The sequence below is a fragment of the Dama dama genome, chromosome 7, assembly GCF_033118175.1.
Source record: "Dama dama isolate Ldn47 chromosome 7, ASM3311817v1, whole genome shotgun sequence".
NCBI lineage: Eukaryota > Metazoa > Chordata > Mammalia > Artiodactyla > Cervidae > Dama > Dama dama.
Window position 1 is genome coordinate 39,130,959 of NC_083687.1, and position 27,425 is coordinate 39,158,383.

The 27,425-nt window shown below is 37.5% G+C and overlaps 1 protein-coding gene across 5 annotated transcripts in view; it reads right to left on the reverse strand.

Moving 5' to 3' along the window:
• The window catches only part of CDKAL1 (CDK5 regulatory subunit associated protein 1 like 1), a 579,065-nt gene that overhangs the window by 286,721 nt on the left and 264,919 nt on the right, over positions 1-27,425 (reverse strand). The gene's annotated exons all lie outside the window — the stretch shown is intronic.

The window sequence follows — 27,425 nt, forward strand, 5'->3', positions numbered from 1 at the left end:
AAATCTGTTCTAGAAGCAGAATGTATTGAGTTCTCATGATACTGCCAACGTAAGGATGTAGGACACCGATGTTTCAATTCTGAAGCAAACAAATTTTTAGTAAGCATTTGTCCTTTTGATAAGTCTACACCCAGGAATTGAAGAATTGAACCAGGGTCTCCTGCATTGCAGGTGGACTCTTTACCAGCTGAGCTACCAATGTAATCTCCTATCTGTGAAATGAATACAGCGCCGTTTTGGCACATTATTGCTCAATGAAGCTTCACATCTGTGTCTTGGTTACTACTCACAGTATCACAGATCTTAACATGGTGGAGGAAATCAACAGATGACTGAGCTGGGTCTTATTCCCTCAGAAAGGCGTAATGACCAAACATAAGCCATTGTTGTTTTTCTCCCTCGATTTAAATATGTTCAGGGCTATAGAAACAGTTATCAGAGTGAGGTGGCTTTCCAAGGTGTCAGAATTGTCCTGACAACTTCACCAGATAGATACCATCATTCTTTTATAGATGGGGAAATTGAGGCGCAGAAGGTTTAAGCAACTTCTTTGACAAGATCACATACCTAAGAAATGACAGAGTCTGAATTTACTTCTAGGTATGTCTACTTCAATTTCTTTCCAAGAAATCATTCTCTCTTCTAGGCTCAGAATAAAAGCTTTGGAAATAAAATGCAAGAGGAAAAAATATTGAGAATTTGGAGTATGAAATTTCATGGCAATATACAAATACTGCCATTTAGCCTAAAATGTACCTACTAGAAGGGCTGGAGCTGAAACTGAAGCTCCAATACTTTGGCTACCTGATGCAAAGAACTGACTCATTGGAAAAGACCCTGATGTTGGGAAAGACTGAAGGCAGGAGGAAAAGCAGATGACAGAGGATGAGACACTTTGATGGCATCACCAACTCGATGGACGTAGGGTTGAGAAAGCTTCAGGAGTTGGTGACGGACAGCGAAGTCTGGCATGCTGCGGTCCATGGGTTCCCAAGGAATCTGACACGACCGAGTGACTGAACTGAGATAAAAGACGGGTGCCATTTTTTCTTTTTTTCCCCTGCAAGGACAACTCCTTGCTCAAATACTACTGCTGAAGAGTCAGAACAACATCCTGAATGTTCTGACTCCTTAGTAGCAGGTAGTGGTACCCATCTTCCTCCTTTGTACTTAACATCTATACACAAAGTGTGCCCTTATTTCCTGCCTCAGATGGAAGAATCTCTGCTGCTTAAAACTGCAGTAACTTCTCTAATCACTGGTCCAGCCCTCCCTCAGTCTAAACTACAGGTTCTTATATCAGCAACCACCCCACCAGTGTGTTCAGATCCTGAGTTAGCTTCCAAACCCCAGCAGCAGCTGGTAAAATGGAATGCTAATTCATTACAGATGGCAAAACACTGCCTAACATTTTAATTTATTTATATTTTCAGAAATTTTGAATCTGCACTTAGATTGCCAAATTATTTTAACATGGAAGTTTAGCCTTTTTCAATTCAGTCTGTGCTCAATAAAAATTAATGTTTATATGTTAAAATCTCTTTCAACAAGCACAATTAGTCCTATATTCCCACAGTTTACATTTTAAAAGCCATTTAAGCTGGTGAGCTTTTTTTTTTTTTAATTTCTTATTATACAAGTCGCACACAGAGATGAGGCAAGATTAGGCCAATCTCAAATCAAAAATTTTCAAATCAAACTATTACATAGAAGGATAATTCTTAGTACTTTCCACAACTGCTATGCTTAGTAGTGTGAGACGAACTAATAAATTGTAAAACAATTAAGTACCTTTATAGACTGTATTTTTTTCATTAGTTAAGGTAATAGGGACAGAAAACACATTATTACTTAATTTTTAAAAGCCAAGTGAACAGAGGAAAGAAATATGTACCCAAATTAAATACTTATAGCGCTGCTGCCCCCTCCTGGAATGAGTCTTCCAACCCCCACCAACACATCTCAGAAACAACAGTGAAGATGAAACGTTTTAAATACTGAAACATCTAAAAGCTTCTGTTACTTTTTTTCTCTTACTAATCTTAAAGGTCTACAGAAACATATAATTATCAGGTGATATACAACCATTCTCCTCAAATCCCCAGTGAGTCCTGGGAGCCAACGACCTTGTGACCAACTTATTAAAAAAAACTGGAGAACATTCATCTTGAAAGTCTCTAACCTTCTTTCTATCACTTCAAGATTTCTTTTTTTTTTTTTTTTTGACATGAACTCTCCTTTTTCCTTTTTGTGTCACAGTAACAAGTGTTCCTAGTTTTCTGCTTGTCTAACCTTGCTATCCTTTCCCATTTCCTTTGAAATTGCTCTCCCATTATGCAAGATCTGTCTCTTCAGTAAGACCAAAATCTTTATCTCTACTTTCTTTTTCCTTGTCATACCGACACATGCATAAATAGCCCCTAATGTAAAAATAGCAGTCCCTCCATACAATTTCATCATCTACCACATCATTTTTGTTCTTCTGTCCATAGTTGGGGACACTGAAGTGTAGTTTTCAATGGGGCTTTAGCAATCTCCCCCTGACCCCAACTCCCAACCTCAATTATTTCCTTCTGTATCCCTGGCCCAATGCCCTAACCAAGTAGTACAAGTTAACATAACTCACTGTGGACTCACTGTGTTTGTTTTAAAGCCACAGCTTCCCCACCTCAGATGGTCTCCCAAAGTCCCTTCTACATAGACTTCTGAGCCAGGCACTACTCCTTAACCCCCAAATCCCAGCTACTTTTGACTTCTCTGCCTCCCCTCACCTACTAATTTCACTGCAATCCAACGCCCTCTGCAATCACTTGCCTAGGGCCTCTGGAAGGTGAAAAGAAACCTAGTCACTTACATTTTTCAAGGCTCAAATAATATTAAAAATTAAGCAAGGTCAAAACAGGGTTACAAGAATTATAACAGGAAACAAAGCAATGCCTTTTAAGACACCCAAAGAAATAAATAAATACAATGACTAAGGACTTCGGTAGATGAAAGGCTGAGTCAATGGTCTCCCTTTAGCTGCCTTTGATGCCGGGTGTGCTAAGTTACTGATTCTCGGCACTCACTGGAAGCAATGCTGTGGTCAAGATCACAAGCTGTGGAGTCATCATTTCTTGGCTGTGTAAACTGGGGCAAGTTAATCTCTTTGTGATTCAGTTTTCTCATTTGTAAAATAGAGCAATTATGGTACATACCTCATAGAGTTCTTATGACACTATGATTATAATCAACTTAAAACAGTGTCTAGTATATAAAAAAATCATATATATGTGTGTGTATATATATTTGTATATGTGTGTGTGTGTATGTGTATCAGCTACTTATAAACATGACCATCATCATCACCATCATCTGAGTAATTTTCCAAGCAGACTTCTAGGCCCTGCCCGAGTCCTAGAGACCGGTGATAAAGATTTAATAAGCCTATATTTTAGACAAACTTTCCAAGGCCATTCTAAAGTATGGGGCTGGCTACTATAATAGAATTGTTCTCTTCAGGTAATCAATGAGTTCCTAATTTTCACACATCAATGATATCTTCTTAAATCTCATCCTAGTCAACCTCTGCAAAACAGATGGCACCTCTTTAGCTTTCTGCTTTAAAGTTTGACTCCCCAATCTTCTTTAAACTTGAGCTTCTTAGGACAGCGTCAGATGAGAATTTGCAATAGGCAGCTAAATTTTTCTATGAAGAAAAGCTTCCAACACTACACTGAGCCTAAGCCTAAAACTGCCTTTTCCTCTAAAGCAAGCTCCTCCTTTTTCGATTTCCATTTCCTTTTCCAATCACGCAGGCTAAAATGTCAGTTATTTGCGACTGTGTATGTTTTTCCCATCCTCTAATTTTTAAAAATCTGTATCCTAAGGTATCCCTTGGTTCTAACACATCCTTTTCAAAATTCCCAATGCTAAGTTCAAGTCTCTCACCTGAAACATTCAAACAGCCTTTGACAATCTCATTCTCCAATTTTTCCCTTTTCTCATCATCCTTCGTAACACAACCTGAATTATTTCCCTAAAACGTAGATGTGTTCCTATGTTTTTTCTGATTAAAAAAAGAAAAGTTTATTTCCTTCCAATAATTACAAAATAATGGTTAAGCTTCTTAGCTGTGGACATAAATCTTCAATAATTGGGCTTCTATAGAGTCCATCACACACTGATATGAACCTAGCTGTTCAGACTGCTCCTAATGAAAATATATATGTCACTCTTCAGTATTTGATCGTACTCTTTCTCCAGTCTAGAGCTGTCTTCCCCGGTGACTCAGCAGTTAAGAATCTGCCTGCAATGCAGGGGGCTATGGTTCGATCACTTGGTCGGGAAGATCCCCTGGAGAAGGGAATGGCTACTCAGTCCAGTATTCTTGCCTGGAGAAGCCCATGGACAGAGGAGTCTGGCAGGCTACAGTCCAGTGACTAACACTTTTCACTTTTACTTCTCATTACTTCCTCCAGCCTAGAAAGGCCTTTACCACATGACCATCTATCAAATCCCACATGTCCTTTGACATTCAGCTTACAAGTACCTCCTACATAATCCTGCATCCATCTTGAAAGCCAAAATTCATCTTTCTCTGCACTCTGATGACTCTCAGTAAATTACTTTTACTTAGCTCTGAGTACAATTTTGATAATCAAAACCCTAATCAGAAAAGCCCATATTAGGAAAAATAAGCTTTTCAGAGTTTAAAAAAAAAAAAAAAAAAAGGAAGTACTGCTGCTTTAAAGTATGTACTTTAAATTAAAATGTTTTCAATAATATAAGTTGCTGAATATGTTTTTAAAAACATGGTATATTTTTGTGCCTACAATCTTCTATAATTAAAGATATACAAAACTATGCAACTACAATTTCTAAGAAACATGCTTGGATCTTTCCTGTTGCTCCATGTTTGGACAAAATAATCTGAAGATTTCAATTTAGGTATCTACTCAAGCTAACATCACATGGTTTGGGAACTCCAAGTCTACTGTGTTTCTGAATAATCTTTGCTCACAGGTAAAGGAATAGATATTTTCTTGTAAACTAAGTGAATGTTATAGACCTATGACAGACCTAACAAGAAGCAATATCAATTTCATGGAAAATCTGTATTCTAGTTCAAATAAAATACTTAAGTGTATTTGTAAACATAATCAAATAACAAGGAACTATTGAGTATAAAACCATGACGGGATGGACAGAGGTAGTATTGAAGAGTCCATTTATCAGGGATCTTGGTCAAGGGCTAATACAACAAAAAACCAGCTAGTCTGAATCATTTTTGGATTGTTTTGTTGATATTGATAAGTGTATATATTAGCTTCTGTCATTGTTGTATACATCTCTTCCTTCACTAAGAAAGCTAGTTGAAAGTTACCTATGCTCCACCTGGGGGTTTTATTTTGGGTACAAAAAATCTGAAGGTATGACAGATTTGAGGGGTGGAGGAAAGAATGCCTGAACTTGAATGAGAGGGGAAAAAAAAATCACAACTCTGCTTTCACTAATCTTGCCAAATTTTTGCATTTCTAGAATAATAGTACCAAGTTACAGGTATTTACAGTACCTATAAGTTTTGTCCATAAAAATTATAGTTTTATATATTATAGTTATTCCAGATATTTTGATATATCACTATTAGGAAATTATTAAAATTATTAGATATGTAGCTGCATCTTGCTATTTAATATATTCATTAAAAACCCGTACCACAAAAATGTCCTTTCTGCACATTGATGATATTTCAATATAATTGGTTTCTTTTATTCTTATGTATTTTATGTATTTTAAAATAATACATACATAATACATACATACATAATACCATAATGAGAAGGGATATACATGTAAGTATTTCTCCTAATTGATCAATACATGGCTGCTGCATTTCTAATCTATTAAATACCTTGGAACTATGTAGGTAAATATCCACCTTTGCCGTTGAGAAACGTGTGGTGCTAGTCAGTATAGGATGACTTGCTCTTGCGTTTTTCTGGGTAATGGTTTCTTTGAAGATAATCTAAACACTGGAATACAGGTTCTTAATCACACTTGTAAGTAAAAAACCGTAACCGCAGCAACCGTCCACTGAGTGCCCATTCACAGGCCCTCTGCTAGGAATACATTATCGAGAATTCTCATGATTTGTGTAAAGGATTCTTATTTCCAGGTTATAGATGAGAAGACTAAGGCTTCGGAAGGTTAAATCACTAGCTCAAAGTCATATCTGGTTAGTGGCCAAGTCAGGATTCAAATGGTTTGACCTCTTGCCCAGACTTGGGCTAAGCTCACAGCCTAGTAAACAGGTGATTTAGCTAATACCCGTTGAATGTATGAGGGGGAAAATATCCTATTTAAATGCTCTGAACACAAATGAGTAAACTTTGAGAGAATAAAGTACTGAGGACATGTTTTCTGTACACTACCATACTACTAAGTAAGTAATAATCAAATAATTTCCCAAGAGATAACTTACAAGGAGTTTTCAACCTCTTCTCATCTGCTGCCTTAAATGAATTTATAGAAATAGAAAGGAGGGGAAATGAGATACATTAATGTTTTAGGAACCTTATTCAAAACAAAAAATAGTTGGGTATTTTAAAGCAGTCAATTGCTTTTAACCCTCTCCTTCCATACAGATGGGGGTATCTGGTACCAGGCTGGAGCCACTGAAGCGATGTTCAGACGGCAGCACTGCCGCACCTAGAGAAGCCCACAGACAGATGCAGGGCCATCGCTGGGGGCGTGCCTAGAGTTTTCAGAAGAAGCTGATATAGTTTTCTTTCATTTTCCATTTTAGGAAAATTCATGGAAATGGAATGACAAAATGCATGGGGATTCCCTTGGTGGAAAATTTCAGTAGGGGTATTTTTATTATTTATAAAAAGCTCTTAGAGAACAATGCAGACCATACGAATATTATATTTGTATTTATTAAAGACTGTGAAATCACTAATCTCATGTCAGTTAAATGCAACCACAGACTCCAGAAGACTGTCCACATTATTCTGATATATCAAAAACTCTGATATAAAATATATGGTGTAAAATAGTCATCCAGTAGATGTTACTTTGTTATTTTTTGTATTTATATGAATGTATACTACAGATTTCACTAAAACTTTTTAAAATATTAATATTTATATTAATAAATAAAGCAGTCATGAGAATTACCTACAGATGCTATGCTAGGTGCCTTAGATTTATTTTTCTTAATATTATGTGAAAATATTTATAAAATTCATTTAGCAAATTTCAAGCATTTAACTTCCCTACAAAACATAGATAACTTCAAATATCACTTCCTTATTCTTTTTTTAAGAACCATTTTAATCATTCTTAAATGTACAGCTCAGGGGCATTAAGTGTATTTATGCTGCTGCTGCTGCTGAGTCGCTTCAGTGTCTGACTCTGTGCGACCCCACAGGCAGCAGCCCACCAGGCGCCCCCGTCCCTGGGACTCTCCAGGCGAGAACACTGGAGTGGGCTTATATTGTTGTGCAAATAATTTATCCCTAAGCTTGGCTGTAAACTAAGTTTTTGTTATTATCTGAGACAAAAATTATATCACCCTGTAGAAATAAGACATATAATTAGTAATTACCAAAGAAAATGCACTTTTGTAAATTTTATAAATAAAATAATCTTGTGTTTTATAAAATGTTTTGGAGAACCATGTACATTTAGCCAATGTGAACAGCTATTCTACTTATGTTATTAAAAAGTAACTACGAAAGTGGTGAATTGTTTATAATTAGCCATGTGGATATTACCAAAGACAGTTAGCTTTACTGCAAAAACAAAACAATCACCTCGATGATTTGCTCTAATATATTTCACATAGCTGAGACTGTGAATTACATCATATCAATACTACTGCTGAAAGCAAGTCCCAGCTAAGATGAGATGAGATACTGAACAGATGAAGCGCTGTTCCAAGTCAATGTAGCCCAGACTTAGGGGACAGAAGAATTAATGAGAAAATGAGAATCTACCAGATGGTTGCTGCAGGGTCCCTCGCTGCACATCCGCTACCTCAAGCAGAGTCTATACATGCAAAGCCCCAGGGCCCCACCTGGTAGCGGCATAATTACCCTAAATGTGCACTTATGTTTCATTACACCTTGGCCGTGACTATGTGCACTGATTACAAGTATCAATCCCTTTCATTTTCATATACCTCTGCAGTTACACAGCGTTCAACTGTGAAAACCCAGCACTCTGGCTGCTGCTAACATGCGGCCCATGCTGATAAAACCGCAGAGGGTAAATTATTTGTCACTCTACAGGGTGCCAATTCAGTCTGATAAGGATGACATCATCCCCATTTTACCAATAACAATGGCACTAACAAGAACGTGTAATCAACAAACCTCAGTCCTCCACTAGCCCTGGCAGGTGCAACTCTTTTTATGCTAAAAATAAGCCAACATTAGCTTCCAGCTCAAAACTATTTCTTTTATCACAATGCTAAGCAGAAGTTGGCTTCCATAAGGCATTGCAGCTGCTGCCGCCGCCGCCGCTTCTGCAGATGCCTGCATTAATTGTATCAAGGACATACTGAAATAAGTGCTTATTCAGCACAATGGCTATTGGGGAGCAGCTGGAGGCATAAGACAAACTGTCTTGAAGAGAATGTACCAGCCCTGTGTGTGAATTACAATGATGAAGCACAAAGAGAGTCTCTAAGTTTAAGGGTCTACTATAACTGCAGAACAGCATGAAAATGTAATACTATCAATGGAGTCTAAACCCAAGTATTTTCAAAGGAACAGACCCTTTTGGATTTCACTAAAACCACTTTCAGAAAGGGGGTGATATTGAGTACCCCTTCAATAGAGCAGAAACAGAAAAGTTACCATTAAAAATATCAAACTGTAATACTGGTCTCCTTACATGTGTACGTCATAATTCCCTTCAGGTGTGTGTATATGCAGTGTGTACATTTCAAAGAAACAGTGATTTAATAGTAACATTGTTTATGACACAGAAGCCACCTGTAACTGAAAAGGACTGACTTGTCTTTCTTCCTCATGCTCTTACTACAGACTCATGCCCCCTTTATACATCACTTTTACGTTCTTCAGTCATTTCCCTCCTACTTTCTAACCTTTACATGAGAGGGCAAGAATGAATTAATGGTGATTAAAGGCTATTTCAGGTGATAGGGTACTATGGAGCATTCAGTTGTGCCAGTTTGGGTGGGGATAGGGGAAATGGGTCCATAAAGGTACTGCTGGAGAGGAATGGAATGTGAAGTCAGAGAAGTCTAGGACCAGATCACAACATCTCATGATCCTTTGTCAGCCTGGTCCCCCCTTTCTAGAATGGACTGAGGATGGCCACACTCTTGTACTGGTTCTGAAACTGGCCTGAAAAGAAACAGTGGGCCTAAGAATCCATCAGTATGTCTGATCTGACTTATAGTTGAGATCACGACCAAGCTACTCTATATTTATATCACAGACATCACATCCATGCAGGTGTCAACCATTGACATGTTTTTTGAACTTCCACAAAATGATCTATACTCCTGAAAAAGCACTTTTACAAATCAGAAATGACCTCAAATCAAACTAAGCTTTTTAAACTTTTCAAATATTCAATTATTAATACAGTAGCTCATTATCTACAGATCTCCAAATCCACAAAGGTTACACCACTAGTACTGGCTTTCCTTTAGGTGACATCTTGGACACAGAAACGAAGATTTAGTCATTTACAACTAAAAAATTACAAGAGACTTACTCTACATCACATGAGACAAATGCTGAGCTGCTATCTAAACTCACTCATCAGATAAGTGACTTGATCTTCCACTTTAGCCTCAGGACACATCTGCTACTGCTAAGTCACGTCAGTCGTGTCCGACTCTGTGTGACCCCATAGACGGCAGCCCGCCAGGCTCCCGTCCCTGGGATTCTCCAGGCAAGAAAACTGCAGTGGGTTGCCATGTCCCTCTCCAGTGCATGAAAGTGAAAAGTGAAAGTGAAGTCGCTCAGTCGTGTCCAACTCTTGCAATCCAATGGACTGCAGCCTACCAGGCTCCTCCGTCCATGGGATTTCCCAAGCAAGAGTACTGGAGTGGGGTGCCATTGCCTTCTCCACAGAACACAGCTACTCAAATACAAATTCAAGCTTCAGAAAATTCAAACTGCTCCTCTCCACAATTTCAAAGAATCAAAAGTAGTTAGACACATGAATGGTAAGTCTTGAACTCCAAAGATATGCCAAGTAAGTCACTAAAGTACAGCAGGAAGAGTATCTTTTATTTTAGCTAAGCACACAAAGCGTACTTTACATAAATAGACTGGAGTGGATTTGCAGAAACACTGCTCAAAGCACACAGAGACAGTAATAACTGCACTTGTAATTAGTGTGGGGAACCAACACCTCACTGAGTCAGGAATAATTTCCATCTCTACGTAGCATTTTCTAGCACAATTGCCACGATGCTAAAATGTTATTACAGCCATATTCAAACCATTATGTCATCTTCAATCCCATAAAATAAAAACTAACAGTACGTCTTCAAATGACAGACAGCTGAATTTTAAAGTTCCTAACCAATGTAATCACAATGGATACCATTCAAAGGATTTTATTCACTTACCCATAACCTTACACTCTATAAAACAGCATCCCTAAGAATATTTGAGGGGTTAGAAATGATACATTTAAAAAAGGATAAAAATAAAATTCCACTTTAAACCACAAAGCAGGATAGCCATGCTCCAAAGAGTCTTAATAGTTTTTTGTTTTTCTGAAATAGTGCTTTTTTTTTAATGTATTTGATATTTGACAGATATATAAGCTCTCAAGCATCACTTATCATGTTTATTTTTAATAGGGTTCCCTTAGAACAGCTGCCTAAGATGCTAATCTTTTCTTTTTTCTTGGGCCTTTTGTAAATATTTGAAATAGCTATTCATTAACAGTTGCACGTTTGTTCAGTCCTGTTGTATGGCTTATGAACTGGAATTAGCTTTTATTTTATTTTTTCTATCTGTTGGCCAGACTAGAGAAGCCCTGCTGTTTGGGTTCAGTCTGTCAAGGTTCAAATTATCCTCCAACTGAGAGCTAATCAAGGGCGTCCGACCTGGTTTGCAAATAAACTAGGAACAAAAGTGGGTTTATTTTTTCTTTCTTTAGAGCACTGGTTCTCAAAAAGTAAAGCCAAACAAGAGTGGGTCACAAATGCAATTGCCTAAAATTAAAAACAGACACAACTGGCAACTGAAGATGAACTGGATTTACTTGGCATTTCTGAGGTACCCAGTTTTCAAGCTATAAATCCATTTTTTAATAGAAATTGGTTTCCAAATACATTTCAAATTAAAATTCACAGTTCATTTAGTGCAAGTCTGTGGTGTGAGGAGAACATAGATTTTAGGCAATCAAGCTACTCTGATGGGTACACTACAAAGTAAGGATCTTCACGGATCCGAAGTCTCAAGTTAATAGTTACATATAGAACTAATCTTTCTGCATCATTAACATCATTTCTATATTCGTTTCACGTACACTGAAATACACTTTCAAACATTTTTAAATCTCCAAACTTGAAAAGAACAGGTAATTTTACAATAAGGCAGAGTTTTAAATGTACCTTAATAAACTAATGAACGGACTTAAATGTAAATACTTTCTCCTGGTGTACTAAGGTACCTAGAACCTAAATTTCTGTGTGGGCCTGATTTTTCAGCATTCTGTTATTTTTCGAGGTATCTGATCTTTTGAAAGAGCGATGACCAAAGAAGCTGAACACCTGTGGAATGTGGCAGTGCCGCCATTCGAGAACATGACGACTGCATCTCCACGAGAGGCGTCTCTCAAAATGATCCCAGCTGACGAAACGACCCCAGCTATCCTAACAGGTTAAAGTGCGCTACGGCAACTAATGCATTTGCAATATTCTCCCTAAGGAGCAGCAAGCTACAGTGCAAAGCACACGGGCCCATCCATCAGGGAATCTCTATCTCCACATTCTTCTTCAGACCTTCAGAGGGACCTGCGCGGCAGTAAAACAGGGCCAACAAGCACAGCAGCTATAATTCACTCCATGAACCTAAGGGTGAAGTGAAACGCTAGATGTAAAGTACAAAGAACATTACTTGACACTCACATCTTACACAGTTTTATTAATTGTCTGAACGAGATTTACAATAGTACCTCTATTCATCATACACAAAAAATCAGTGTCACTAATATGAATAAAATAAAGCAAGGAAGAAAATTAGTGATGTGCGAAAATTCTATGCTGCTTGGTGGTAGAATATGATAAATACTATGCAGCATACAAAATAATTTTTTCTTTGCTTAGGGATGGCAATTTGGCTTCCTGAAGTCCATGTTTAAAAATAATTAGCAAAGTAGGGGCTGAATATGTGATTAGATGTCAAGACTTAGCTGAAACCCAACTTGAGAAATATCCTGTCTTACCTAAAATATACTGATCCAAGTGTCCATTTACTTTTCCTTTGATATGAATTATTCTGAACAAGTCTGTCATTTTTAAGTAGCAACTTTTATTTTATCAAATTCTGTATTTTAGTGAAGAAAAATATATGTCTCATAACCTGCTATTAAGTCATACTTAAAAATTACAAATTGTTTCCTCTAGATGTCCCAAGATTCACTACAGAAAATGTAGAATGTAAGCAGGATTTCACTGTCACATATCCCCACTTACTAGGTACTTGACAAATGTTTGTTAAATAAACAAATAATAATAACAATTAAGATTAAATCTAACACTAATCTTGGCCAAGGGTCTTAAAAAATGAAACAACATACACTTCCCTGTATGTACTCATTTCAAATCAAGAACTATTCAGCAAAATGTCAGTCAATCAGAGCAAAAAAATTTACAGATTTTCAAAATTCACAGGGAGAGGTATATTTTCATGTGATTACAATATTTATGAATTTATAATCACATACTATTTGAAAATTTAGGTGCAGAAATAATCCTGCTGGAAATATTCAAATACAGGGCTAACACATTTAGAGAAATTATTTTTTAAATCTTTATTCAATTATTCTCCACTTAACATAGTCCCAGGCTTCTCCTACTCACCTCCCCTTATTATTATTTTTTTACTAAAACTAATTACACAGTGAATTATATCTGAAAGTCAGTAACAACTGTAAATGAAGGTCAGACCATTGCATATAAATTATTTCTAGTTTAAAAAATAAAGCGCAGATGTAGCCAGAGTGAACAAATATAGATACAAAAGCAGAAATGAATTCACTTATACATAATATGTAGCAACCCAATTTTTCAAAGAAAACAGATATTATCTTTTTAAATACAAGCTTTCTTTAACATTTCCTACCTAGAACATTAAATTTGCTTCAAACATTCTAATCTTCTACTATTTGCTTATATGATATAGTATGGGTGTACATTAATATTCACAAAAAGAAACAGTTTGAACTGTGCCCAATCCCCATTATCCTCCCAAAATTATTCACATCTGTGAACAATCCATTCCTCTCTCATTCCCAAGCAAGGACACTAGCTGACTATTCCTTCAAACTCCAGGATTCACAGCCAGATATTGAGAAGGTTCATTCTCTGAACATTTACTATTTCTGATTAGTAAAATGGAAGATGAAGTTCCCAGTTCAGTTATGAGAATCATAAGGGCATGCATCAAGACATTTATTGAACATTAATTGTGATATCAAGAAAAGTGAGACCCAAGCAGTTCTTAACAGAGAGATCACAGCGGAGGTAACGCAGAAAAATATAAATATTTAAACAGATCACTTTAACTACACCTGGCAAGCGCTATCACAGACGTATGAGGAAAAATTTTTGAGTGAGTGAAGAACAAATTATGAATGGTGAAAGATGGTGGTTGAAGAGAGGATTCAGGACTAAAATATGAAAGGTCATGAGGACTAGCAGTTATCAGTATCAATAGAGAACTTAAAATGCAAATTCTCAGGCCTCACTCAAGACCCATCAGAAACAGAATCTGCATGCTAACAAAATCTCCAGATGATCTGTCTGCCCTTTAAATTGTGAGAAGCACATCTACCAGTCAATGTTTCCTCTTAAAAATAGCTAGGCTTGGGCATGTTCCTATATGCACCAATACACACAGGGCAGATTTGGAAAGAAAAATAAAATGGCAACAACATTTTCTCTTTTCTCTTCCCCTTTCCCCTTCTTGCCCTTTTACTAAGTCATTAAGAACAAACACAATAATAGTGACCATTCATTAGAAGGGGAAAAAGTGGAAGCAGTGACAGATTTTATTTTCTTGGATTCCAAAATCACTGCAGACATGGACTGTAGCCACGAGGTTAAGAGACTTCTTTGGAAGGAAGACAATGACAAACACAGCATATTACAAAGCAAAGACATCACTTTGCCGACAAAAGTCCATGTAGTCAAAGCTATGGTTTTTCTAGTAGTCATATATAGATGTGAGAGCTGGACCATACAGAAGGCTGAGCATCAAAGAACTGATACTTTTGAATTGTGCTGGAGAAGACTCAAAAGTCCTTTGGACAACAAGGAGCTCAAACCAGTCAATCCTAAAGGAAATCAACCCTGAGTATTCACTCAAAGGACTGATGCAGAAGCTGAAGTTCCAGAAGTTTGGTCACAGGAGCGAAGAGCTGACTCATTGGAAAAACCCTGATGCTAGGAAAGACTGAAATCAGAAGGAGAAGGGGACGAGAGGATGAGATGGTTGGATGGCATCACCGACTCAATGGACATGAGTTTGAGCAAGCTCCGGAGTTGGTGATGGACAGGGAAGCCTGGCGTGCTGCCGTTCTTGGGGTCGCAAGGAGTTGGACATGACTTAGTGACTGACCAAAAACAACAGTTTTTAAGTATTCTCAAAGTATCATAGATTTAGTATTAACAGCATCTTGCTTAAAATCCATGCTGATTATCTAACAAGTATGCTTTATTTCTACTGCTCAGATGAAAAAACTGAACCTGAGAGAGAACAAACAGCTTTCTTAAGGTCACAGAATTTAACCCTTTCTGTTTATAACCAAAATGTAATCCTGAATCCATTTGGCTAAATGAACAGGTACTATAAATATAATGATGGCATTATTACATTTTAATTTAAAACACACTTTTAAAATAGCTAACACAATATACTTAATGCTGCAAAACAACTACACAAAAAGTTAGTGGCACCAAACAGTGATTTATTATTGCTCTAGCTCTGCGACGTGGATTAGGTTTTGTTTTTTTGATCAGTGTGATAGTGGGAACATTAAAGATGGCTTCCTCATTCACATCTCGAATCTCAGCTGCTACATTTGTGGGCTGACTATGTCCATGCAATAACTGCAGTAGGTTAGCTGGACCACTTTCAAGGAGACACAGGGATCCAAGCCACATTCCATAAGAACAAGCTTCAGTATACCAGTGTTTATAAAACTGCTTGCATCAGGCTTTCTCATGCTCCAACGGCCAAAGCAAGACACATGCCAAGCAGAGAGCCAGTGTAGAAGGGCCCTGTCTACACAAAAGCATGACTACCAAGGGAGTGAGTCAATGGTGGCCACTGAGGAATAGATTTTTCACTGTTCATCCACATGATATTTAGAGAGAAGAAAACAGGGATTATGATTCGCTGGGTTTGTTAAATCTTAGATTCTAAAATGCATTTATAAAATATGTAATTAATTATGAAACATAAAATAAACTAAGCTTATGGGACTTCTTCGGTGGTCCAGTGGTTAGGACTCCATGTGTTCATTGCAGGGAGCACAGGTTGGTTCCCTGGTGAGAGAACTAAGATCCCACATGTCAAGCAGCACAGCCAAAACAAAAAAATTAAAAGCCTAAGCTTAAATATTTCAAACAGTTTATAATGCCAAAAGTGCGTTTTGTCCATTACACACGTTACCTTTAAACCCTGAATTAGGTTCATCACTCTGCAAGTAGCAAGCAAGCAATATGGCCCATTCTAATTAATTAGTTAGGACTTTCACCAATTTATTCTCCAGGCACTTGGATTATATTTTCTCTCTGTCTTTTTGGTTTCAGACTCTAGTTTTAATCTCTGGCTCAGATCTCTGCTTTGATGCCTTTCCAGGCTACTTTTTTTGAGTTCGACCATATTTCTGGGCTCTAATCATGCCACATCAAATGTGCACGTGTGCACACACACATTCTGTATCAGGCCTGACTCATGAAACACTGCTACTGTCCCACACCCACCACTGAAGCTTGTCACTTCACATCCATTGACAAAGGTATTCAGAGAAACGAAAGACATATTTTCCAATAAGATGAACATGTAGAAGACCATTTGTGTAGCTTATGTTGTTTATGCTGATATTCTTGACATAAACAGTACATTTCTTCTTCCCTTCAATATTCTGATCAAATGACTTGGTGTGTTTAATCAAGAAAAATCTCTAGACAAGTTTCTGGAAGTGTTCCTCACAACACCTGCATCTGGGTCATTAGGAGTGATTCATTTGAAAATATAAATTCCTGGGCCATGGCAGACCTACTGAATCACAAATTTGGCCAGATCTGTTCAAGCTTGTTCAAACTCATGACCATCAAGTTGGTGATGCCATCCAACCATCTCATCCTCTGTCGTCCCCTTCGCCTCCTACCTTCAATCTTTCCCAGCAACAGGGTCTTTTCAATGAGTCGGTTCTTCCCATCAGGTGGAAACTCCCAAAGTATTGGAGTTTCAGCTTCAGCATTAGTTCTTCCAAAGAATATTCAGGACTGACTTCCTTTAGGATTGATTGGTTGGATCTCCGTGCAGTCCAAGGGACTCTCAAGAGTCTTCTCCAACACCACAGTTCAAAAACATCAATTCTTCAGCACTCAGCTTTCTTTATAGTCCAACACTAACATCCATACATGACTACTGGAAAAACCACAGCTTTGACTAGACAGACCTTTCTCAGGAAAGTAATGTCTCTGCTTTTTAATAGGCTGTCAAGGTTGCTCATAGCTTTTCTTCCAAGGAGCAAGTGTCCTTTAATTTCATGGCCGCAGTCACCAGCTGCAGTCATTTTGGAGCCCAAGTAAACCTCTCAATGTTTCCATTTTTTCCCATCTATCTGACATGAAATGATGGGACCAGATGCCATGATCTTCATTTTTTGAATGCTGAGTTTTAAGCCAGCTTTTTCACTCACCTCTTTCACTTTCATCAAGAGGCTCTTTAGTTCTTTTTCGCTTTCTGCCATAAGGGTGGTATCTGGCCAGATACTTGCATTTTAAACATACACCTCCAACGTCCAAAAATTAGTCTCAGAGACAGGAAAGTTTAAGAACCACTTTACTACCTCACCATCATTCCACCTTGCTTAACTAGAATTCCGCAATTCAAAAGGATCTATGTGTTATGTATGATCATCGATGATGTAATCACTCACCTAGAGCCAGACATCCTGGAATGTGAAGTCAACTGGGCCTTAGGAAGAATCACCATGAACAAAGCTAGTGGAGGGGATGGAATTCCTGTTGAGCTATTTCAAATCCTAAAAGACGATGCTGTGGAAGTGCTGCACTCAATATGTCAGCAAATCTGGAAAACTCAGTAGTGGCCACAAGACTGGAAAAGGTCAGTTTTCATTCCAAGCCCAAAGAAAGGCAATGCCAAAGAATGCTCAAACTACCGCACAATTGCTCTCATCTCACATGCTAGTAAAGTAATGCTTAAAATTCTCCAAGCCAGGCTTCAGCAATACGTGAACCCTGAACTTCCAGATGTTCAAGCTGGTTTTAGAAAAGGCAGAGGAACCAGAGATCAAATTGCCAACATCCGCTGGATCATCAAAAAAGCAAGAGAGTTCCAGAAAAACATCTATTTTTGCTTTACTGACTAAGCCAAAGCCTTTGACTGTGTGGATCACAACAAACTGTGGAAAATTCTGAAAGAGATGGGAATACCAGACCACCTGACCTGCCTCTTGAGAAACCTGTATGCAGGTCAGGAAGCAACAGTTAGAACTGGACATGGAACAACAGACTGGTTCCAAATAGGAAAAGGAGTACATCAAGGCTGTATATTGTCACCCTGCTTATTTAACTTATATGCAGAGTACATCATGAGAAATGCTAGGCTGGAGGAAGCACAAGCTGGAATCAAGATTGCCGGAAGAAATATCAATAACCTCAGATATGCAGATGATACCACCCTTATGGTAGAAGGTGAAGAAGAACTAAAGAGCCTCTTGATGAAAGTGAAAGAGGAGAGTGAAAAGGTTGGCTTAAATCTCAGCATTCAGAAAACTAAGATCATGGCATCTGGTCCCATCACTTCATGGAAAATAGATGGGCAAACAGTGGAAACAGTGACTGACTTTATTTTGGGGGGCTCCAAAATCACTGCAGATGGTGACTGCAGCCATGAAATTAAAAGACACTCTCTCCTTGGAAGGAAAGCTATGACCAACCTATACAGCATATTAAAAAGCAGAGACATTACTTTGTCAACAAAAGTCCATCCAGTCAAGGCTATGGTTTTTCCACTGGTCATGTATGAATGTGAGAGTTGGACTATAAAGGAAGCTGAGGGCTGAAGAATTGATGCTTTTGAACTGTGGTGTTGGAGAAGACTCTTGAGAGTCAGTTGGACTGCAAGGAGATCCAACCAGTCCATCCTAAGGGAGCTCATTCCTGGGTATTCATTGGAAGGACTGATGTTGAAGCTGAGACTCCAATACTTTGGCCACCTGATGCGAAGGGCTGACTCATTTGAAAAGACCCTGATGCTGGGAAAGACTGAGGGCAGGAGGAGAAGGGGACAACAGAGGATAAGATGGTTGGATGCCATCACCAACTCAAGGGACACAAGTCTGGGTGAACTCCGGGAGTTGGTGATGGACAGGAAGGCCTGGCGTTCTGCAGTTCATGGGGTTGCAAAAAGTCAGACACGACTGAGCAATTGAACTGAACTGAATTCATGATCATCGAATTATTTATCCCTTCCCTTTTTCATTCAATTCATTCTTTCATCAGATCTTTCTCATTCTGTTCCAATCATATTTTTACTGGTTAAAGCCTCTTACTCCCATCTTTTTCTTTTGACAAGACCAGAAATGAACTAAAGGGCATAGTTTTTAAAGTCAGCAGTCTAAATCAAACTTTTCTTTCTGATATTACAAATAACAAGAAACTTACCAAGAGAAATAAAAACCATAACTGAGAGTAACAAATAAGAAGAAATACAGAAATTTATAACCTGTGCTGAACCGCCAAGGTCCCACTAACAAACATTTTTTTCACGCAGAAAATTGTGCTTGCTGTACCTGACACTGTGCAAGCATGTTTACTGCAATTTAATATCCACACAAGCAGGAGAAGAAATTTAATAATTTTTCAGCTGGAATGAATTGACAGCCGGTGTTAGAAAACTGCAGACTCTGCAGAATCAATAAAAGCTGCTGGCATCACAAAATAGTACTTTTGCCCAGAAAACATCTCACAAAGGTCAGGTTTACAAACCACCAGGTAGCAGTATCACTTTCACATCTTTCAAGGGCTATTAAAATTCCATTAAACAACCTTCCAAAACTAACTTGCAGCCTTTAAAGTTCACCAAAATGATCCCAGAGACAGATTACCTTCAGTTCAAACTTCCGAAAGCAAACCCTCAGTTAACTTTGGTCCCCGTGTCATCACAAATTGTTTGCTGAATTCTGTTTTGCAGAAGAGAAATGTCAAAGCAAATGTTTAATTATAACTAGAAACATGGGACCTACATGGATATACTCATTTGGTAAAATGACAGGTACTGTTAACTACCAGGAGATACTTTCCGCAAGTAAATTAATTATCTTCTGCAAAGCTTAGAAAGCCACCACCACCAAATGTCTGATGTCATAAAATCAAGCCTGTGTTATGAGACAGAGTACTCAATTGTGAAGGAAGAGCAGTTGAAACTAAGCAATATCCCTTGCCCACTTTAGAAATACAGCTTTTCCAGGCTATATTTTCATTGCAGGTTCCAAGTCGCATATGGAATTTCATCGAGCATAATCAATTCAGGATCAGCCACCAATTCCACATTTACTGAGCACCTACTAAACCCAAATGTAGACTGTCACCGAGGCCTGACCCGACACCCTCCTGGCTCAGTCTTCCAGTGATCTGAAACCCAGATGGAAGCAGAGTGGAAACACGTGTTGCCAAGGACTAAGAGCCTGCCTCTGAGCAGATGCTCGGCAAGAGTCTTCATTAAGTACTACGGGTTTCCTCCAAAGATCATCAACTTTATTCTTTGCTTATTTGATCTCAAAAGCAGATGGATTTGCCCTCAATCAAAACAGAATATGGACACCTTAGGACCCTGACAGAGAGCAAACCCTACTCAAACCAGATGCCTGGTGGAAAGAATTGGGTTTCTAGTGGTAAACGGGCAGGATATTTGTTCTCTGAATCAGTGGTCTCCATATTTTAGAAAATCACTCTCCTGAATGAATTTAAAAAAAGGTTTAATGAATCCCCATGGAGATGTACTTACTAACTATACTCAAGCACTAATGTGCTATTATATACAGTATAAAACATATACCAAAAAAGCTTTTAAGGAAGAGAAAATACAAATCAATACAAATCCTCGTATCTTCTTCCTGCACTCTGACGTATCATCTCCCAAAACAATCTCGGGTGTGCAAACCCTAAGCTATTAGCCTCTATAGCACGATTCCTTTGTAGTACCCAAGGACCATGGGAGTGGAGCCAGATCACTAGCAAGTCCCAAACACTTGGAATGTATTCTCTTAGGCTCCCAAGAAATCCTGTCAGAGTGTTATGCTTTACAGGGCATGGCTGCAAGTCCTAACAAGGAATGCCAAAACATACAACTGTAAGAAACTTGGTATGTGGATCTGAGTGTTAAGGGGATGCTGTTGAGACCTAATGCATCTTTCCCATTCCCTACAAGAGCTCACAAGTGAAAATTTTCTTTCAAATCTAATGCCAAGCTGGTTTTTTTAGTCTTATGGAAAATAAGCTTTTAAGACAAGTTCAGAGTCGAAATAGCATATGTGACTATGGCCTACTTTCCCAAGTTCCAATTCCACACCAAGTCTTGACTTTTCCCATCTGTTTTGCAAAGGTCTTATCATATTACATATAATTTTTCATATCTAATTGCATACTTGCAGGTTGTTTTGTAGAACAAAACAGAGTGGAAAAGGTAAAACTCACCAGTAACAGTGGGGGATTGATTACACTCTAGTTTTCCTAGGGATAGACTTAAAATGATATTCCCAGAAGCTCCAAATTTTCTGTACTTATGGGTTATATGTACTCTGAACTATGAAAGTTTACAGAATTATAAACAGATGCTGTTTTGTAAAACAGCCCTGGGACTGCATCTCTCTTTCCCACAGCAGGGATAAGCAAACCTCACCACTGGTCTCCCTATCTTACTGGCAGAAGTAATCAAAGATTGATTATAATAATGCATTGTTATCACCACATATCTAAAGCACATACCTATCAGTAAAACTAGGAACTGTTTCTAATCAATGTTCAATAAGTATTTGTTGAATGAATGTCGAAACAACAACTATACAGTTCCAATAGTTACTGTGGTTTCTTCTGTCTACCTCCAGCCTAACACAAACTTTAAGATTCAGAATGGCAAGCAGAGTTTATCTAGAATACTAAGCAGTGGTGAACAGCACTCAGTATTGAGAGGGATTCCGAGGGGAAAGCTTGGCTGATCAGTGAAGGCTGCCTGGAGCTGGGAAGACAGATCATGGATCAAAATCCAAAGTTAAAAAAGCTCAATGTTTTTTGCCATCTGAACACTGTCTTTCCTGGCTCTGTGTTCTTTAATTTTCATTAGTCCAACTGGCTACTCTGTCCCCCTGAATTAGGAGGAGCTCCTTAGAGACAAGCCTTTTCCATCTTTCTGATTTCCACAGAGCCCAGGAAACACTTGTAAAATACCAGCTGACCCTTCTGTGATACCTAGTGAAAACAAAAATCATTGAACCTCTTCACCTAAGTAAGCACCATCAGGGGATTCTGAAGCCAGCCGTTAACCAGCAGGGTGGTATCTACAAATGAACAGTACTATGGGAGAAGGAAATGGCAACCCACTCCAGTATTCTTGCCTGGAAAATCCCATGGACAGAGGAGCCTGGTAGGCTACAATCCATAGGGTCGCAAAGAGTCAGACAAGACTGAGAGACTTCACTTTCACTTTTCATTCTGCCCTGCCACCCTCCCTAGCCTGACTCATTCTTTACTAATCAACCAGGGTTTCCTCCTCACAGTCCCTCTCAGTAGAGATTGAGAGGGTCAGTTCACTTAATAACTTCAACCAAAAAAAGCATCTAAACCAGTGGATCTCAATTCAAGTTCAAAACTCTGGCTTATACGGTTAGAATCATCTATATTTTAGAAAATGCAGGGCCTCCCAATCCACAGAAATGATGATGCAGTTGTCAGCAAGGGGACACAGACATCAGTGTGGTTTTGGTTTTACAAAATTTCCAACTGACTAAAATGAACAGCCAGACTGATAATACTAATCGATGCCAGAGGAATATTAGTTCCTAGAGACTACATCCTTTGCTTATGAATTTATGTGTATTAGCTAGCATATTAGAGACCATAAGATAGTTCTCAATAATCTTATTTAAGTTACCTTTCCCCAAAGCTGACCACTAAACCCTTATTCGAACACAGCCACACCCATTCTTTCATGTCTACAGGTAGCTGGTTTTATGCTACAAGGACAAAAATGAACAGATGTGACAGACCTTGTAGCTCACAGGGCCTAAAACACGTATGATGTGGCCCTTTAAGAAAACATCTGCCAGCCCTGGACTGGTGTATTTAAGGAATAGAGCAGAGAAACATTAATCAACACCAGCCAGTTCAGGCTGAATCCTAAATGTTCTGAGGAAAGAAAGGCCTCAGCAGCAAAGGACTCGTATTAAACAGGACCCCACCTTCAATCCTTCAATCCTGGCAATTCTGCTTTTACTTTTCAAATTTCATTTGAAAAAAGAGTTGTTTTATTGCTAAGAAAACTTTGAACACCACTGACTTAGAAACTCAAAGGTCTGAAGAGGCAAGAACCAAGTCAGTTATACTCTGGTCTGCCGTAGATAACCTTTACTAACATTCTCTGACACCAAAGTGATTAATCTCAGCTTATTTAAACAGAATATCTGACAAACAGCTATTTAGGTATCAGATCCTCCTATCAAGTTATACATACTACGTAAATTTATTTAGCTCTGCCATTGAAATTTATTTTAAAAGTCACAGTTTAATGTTATATTGGGGGGTTTTGTAACAGTCAACAGAAGAAAAGGCCATGGAGAGACTATCTTGAAATTCTATATACATCACCGTGCTAAATCACTCAGTCGTGTCTGACTCTTTGTGACCCCCATGGACTGTAGCCCAACAGGCTTTTCCATCCAAGAGATTCATAAGGCAAGAATACTGGAGTGGGTTGCCATTTCCTCATTACAGGCTAAAGGCATTTCTATTATATTTGTCGATGTCTCTTAGAAAAGGATGTAAGCAAATAACTCTTCCTAGTATTTACAGTCTAGAGATATGTGGATTTCTCTGATTAAAAACTGATTATCAAATTATATAAATCACCCTAACCCCCTACTCTTTGTGAGAGCCAAGATTCACGAGTTGGTATAATTATCTTTCCTCTTTTGAAACACAATACAGTATTTCATATAAAGGATTTTATTTTGTTATGGTCTATTACATATAATCCTTTAATGTAACCTGCCTAAAATCCTTTTGTGGAAGTTGACAATGTATAAGAAATATATATATTAATGTTATTAATCCTACAGAAGAAATAGATTTCTCAGTTTGAACACAGCACAAATGAAAAGATAAAAGAATAAAAGAGACATTTAAACAACTGCCATATAAATTAATAGGATGCAATTATTGGTCTCTTTTTCATCTTAGATGAAAATCAATATACAGTATTAATTGCTAAAGGTTATAAGTCAAATGCGACTTCATGTAAACCATACAACTCAACAATTTCAAGTTTATACATCAGAAAAATCAATTGTTGCTCATATTCTCTCCTATCCAAAAGGGCAGGAAGTAATGTTTTCCAGCTGCATTGCATAATTAACCTCATACACATTAGATGGTATCTTTGCAAGTCTTGAAATAAAACTGAATTCATCAAATTCCAACATAGACCTCTAAATTACTAAGCATCAGGAAATTTTCTCCTTGCTCTGAATATTTCATCTTAATTTATTCACCTTTCCATAACCAGTTTTTGCCACTTATCTTGTGGGGGGCTGTTCAGATTTATGAGGAAGAAAAAAAAGTAACAACACAGAAATGAGATCTAGAAAAGCATACCAGAGCTATGAAAACAGCTCATCCATCATCTCTACATTTTGATTCCAGAGACAGCAGAGAAAGGTGCTGTTTCCACACCACTCACCCAGCACACTTAAAAAGGTTTGCTCCATCACTTATACAACTGAAACTGATTGATTAGCTGCTGGAGAAAAATCAATACAAATATCCTAGAAAACACTAGCTTGTAAATTCATTCTGGTCCCAACAAAGTCTTGGTCATTGCTTGACATGTTTTTCCAGATATCTAAAATGCAACCATGTCAAACCCCAGTCCCCAAAGACTGTCATGGCTAGGAATTTTTAAAACCTAAAGCTCAGCACAGGTGAAGTGAGGGTGGGAGGTTTCCCAACGGTCTATTAGAACAAAGAGATGATACCCAGAAATTAACCTGGTAAATATCACACTCATATGCAGAACTGAAACAAAAATGAAAAACACATGAGAAGGTTAAAATAGTCAATGAAAATGTAAAAAAAAAAAAGCTAGGAAACCAACAAAATATAAACTATATATATTTTTCATAAAAGGTAAAGTTTCTATTAAAAGATATAAAGTTTGTTTAATGATATCCATTCAAAAGTTAATGGGCTCCTTTTCCCATTCTTGGCAGCTGAATGTATAGTCAGCATATTTTTAGTACTTTAGGAAGCCACTTTATATTCAGAATGATTTCATGATTATTTCAGAATCTCTTCTGAATGTTCCCTTGCCTATGGGCTAGCACTAGTCTCTTCACTCATTAGATGTCTAAGAAATAAATGTTTATGAATATAAAATGTTCCATGAATATGCTATTCAGAAAGAAATTGTTACCTTATTGTATAGTCTATCACATGACAGGCAACCAGGGATGTAATCTTTATTCTACAACTGGTATAGAGATTTTCTAAAAACCATTTTGTATTTGTGACACATAGTCATTTAAAAATTTAAGAAAAAGTAAGAAAAGGAATGCAATTTTCAGTTGGGAAATTTAACTTGCACTGACATAACAACTTTAAAACACTAAAATTTAGTGACAGCATATTTAGACTTTTCTAATTAAATTCTCAAAGAACCATAATGTTTATTACTGATTATGGGAAAATTTAATAATGGAATAATGTAGAATTTAAGGGGCTCTATCCTCTAAATATTACTAATTTCTTAATTATTAAAGAATGAGATATGCAAGAGTCACCAAAGAAGAAAAACGGGCTATTTCTAATATTACATTTAACTTCATAATTATTCTTTTCAATTTAAAAACTCACAGCAATTTTAAAAACTCATAGGAAGTCTATACAACCATTATGATACCAAGGCTTGTTGCAGAACAAAAGACGATGCTGCTAACTCAATGTCTTTAAACTGTGAGCTTATAGATTGCTATTTCCTCTTGTGAAATTGTAAGGCCATCCTTAACATGATTTTGCATTTGTCGAACTGAGAAAGCAAAAGGTGACTGTCATACTCAATAGTTCCTATCTGTAAAGACATTCTTCATAAAACATATTTTAGAAGTAAAAGAAAATGTCTCATGGTTCTAATCATTAATGTTATAGATATTACAATATTCTCACTCAAAATTGGACTTCTCAAAAAAAAATTAGACTTCTCTTCTTCAATTTATTTTAAATTCCTCCAGTTTAAGTCACATGCCTTCTTTATGATAAAGGCACAACCAATGACTTCATGTAAGTTATCTCAAATTCAAACAACAAGCAACACTACATGTCATAGTAATGAGAAAACCATGACTTGTATACATCAAGTACCTTTGTCAGATCACGTGGCTGGAACCCAGCAGAGCGCTGTGAATTCAAACTATCCTATGGCAAAGAGCATCAGATACTCACAACTTAAAATTCCCTAAACACACTAGCTTACCTAGAAAGTTAAGACCTTGGTATTTTAGTAACAGTTCCATGTATCAACCCATTGAGCCCATCAGTTCAAATATTAACCTTCAATCAACAAGACAATAGAAAAACATTGTCCTGCACACATTTCATTGGCGGGGTGTGGGGGGTGGGGGGTGGGAAACGGGACTAACCAAGCACATATGTATCTGATCATGATGATGAAAGTAATATTAAATAAATCTCTTTTAATACTTTCTCTAGAAACAGCCACTAAGTCACTGTTAACCTCTGATATATTCTTTGAGTCACTCATCTTAATCAGCAAACCCACTTGTAATTTGTATGCCTTCTAATCACAGAGTTAGTGGATAGATCATACAGTTCTAATATCTCTGCTATTCAATAGATATAGAGAAAAACAAACACCAAGTAAGAATGCCAGCAAAGGATCATTTTTCAAACAAAGTAGGCTTCTGTACGAATTCATTCCCTTTCTAAAGAATCCTTAAAGTAGCCATATTGCAGAAAAGACAACCACTCAGACTTCTCTGATTAGCCAATTCAGCTGGTTCTGAAACAGGACAACTACAAGAGTCAATGAGTTTCCATTTATTTCTTTCAATACAAGTTGAATGTGAACAGAAAACGGGACTGTGCTAAGGATATAAAGTTAGAAAAAAAAATTGTCCAGAAGTGTTGAATTAATCAAGAGTATTTTTCTCTTTGTTTTAAAGAACAGTTCAAATTCATGTTGATAAAAGCTTTTGACTAAATACGTGTGTTTGTAACACATACTTTCTGAGATTTGGCGTGTGAAGTACTGGAAGTAGCACTCTAAGTTACTTGCTAAAAGGAAAAGCACATTGTCGATAAGTATTAACCCACAAGATTATGAGACAATAGATTATCTCATGTTGGTTATAAAAACACACCAATGTTATATATACATACTATAAACAAAGACAAAAGAGGAAATTTATGGTTATGTGTCAACACAATTGTGATTCATGTTGCAAATGTCTTACTGTATGCTGAGAGATATCAAGGCAATGACATTTTCCAGCAAGTGATGAATCAGAAGTAGCTGGCCACCCACACAAAGAATCATTTTTAGGACTCTATACCATTACCAATCTTCCCAGCTCCAACAGTCCTATGGATGAGTAGGGGTTATCTTTACTTGCTCAAAGTAAAATCCACCTTCTCTTTCCAAGACTCTTGATAATCCTTATTAGTTCTGTTTTCT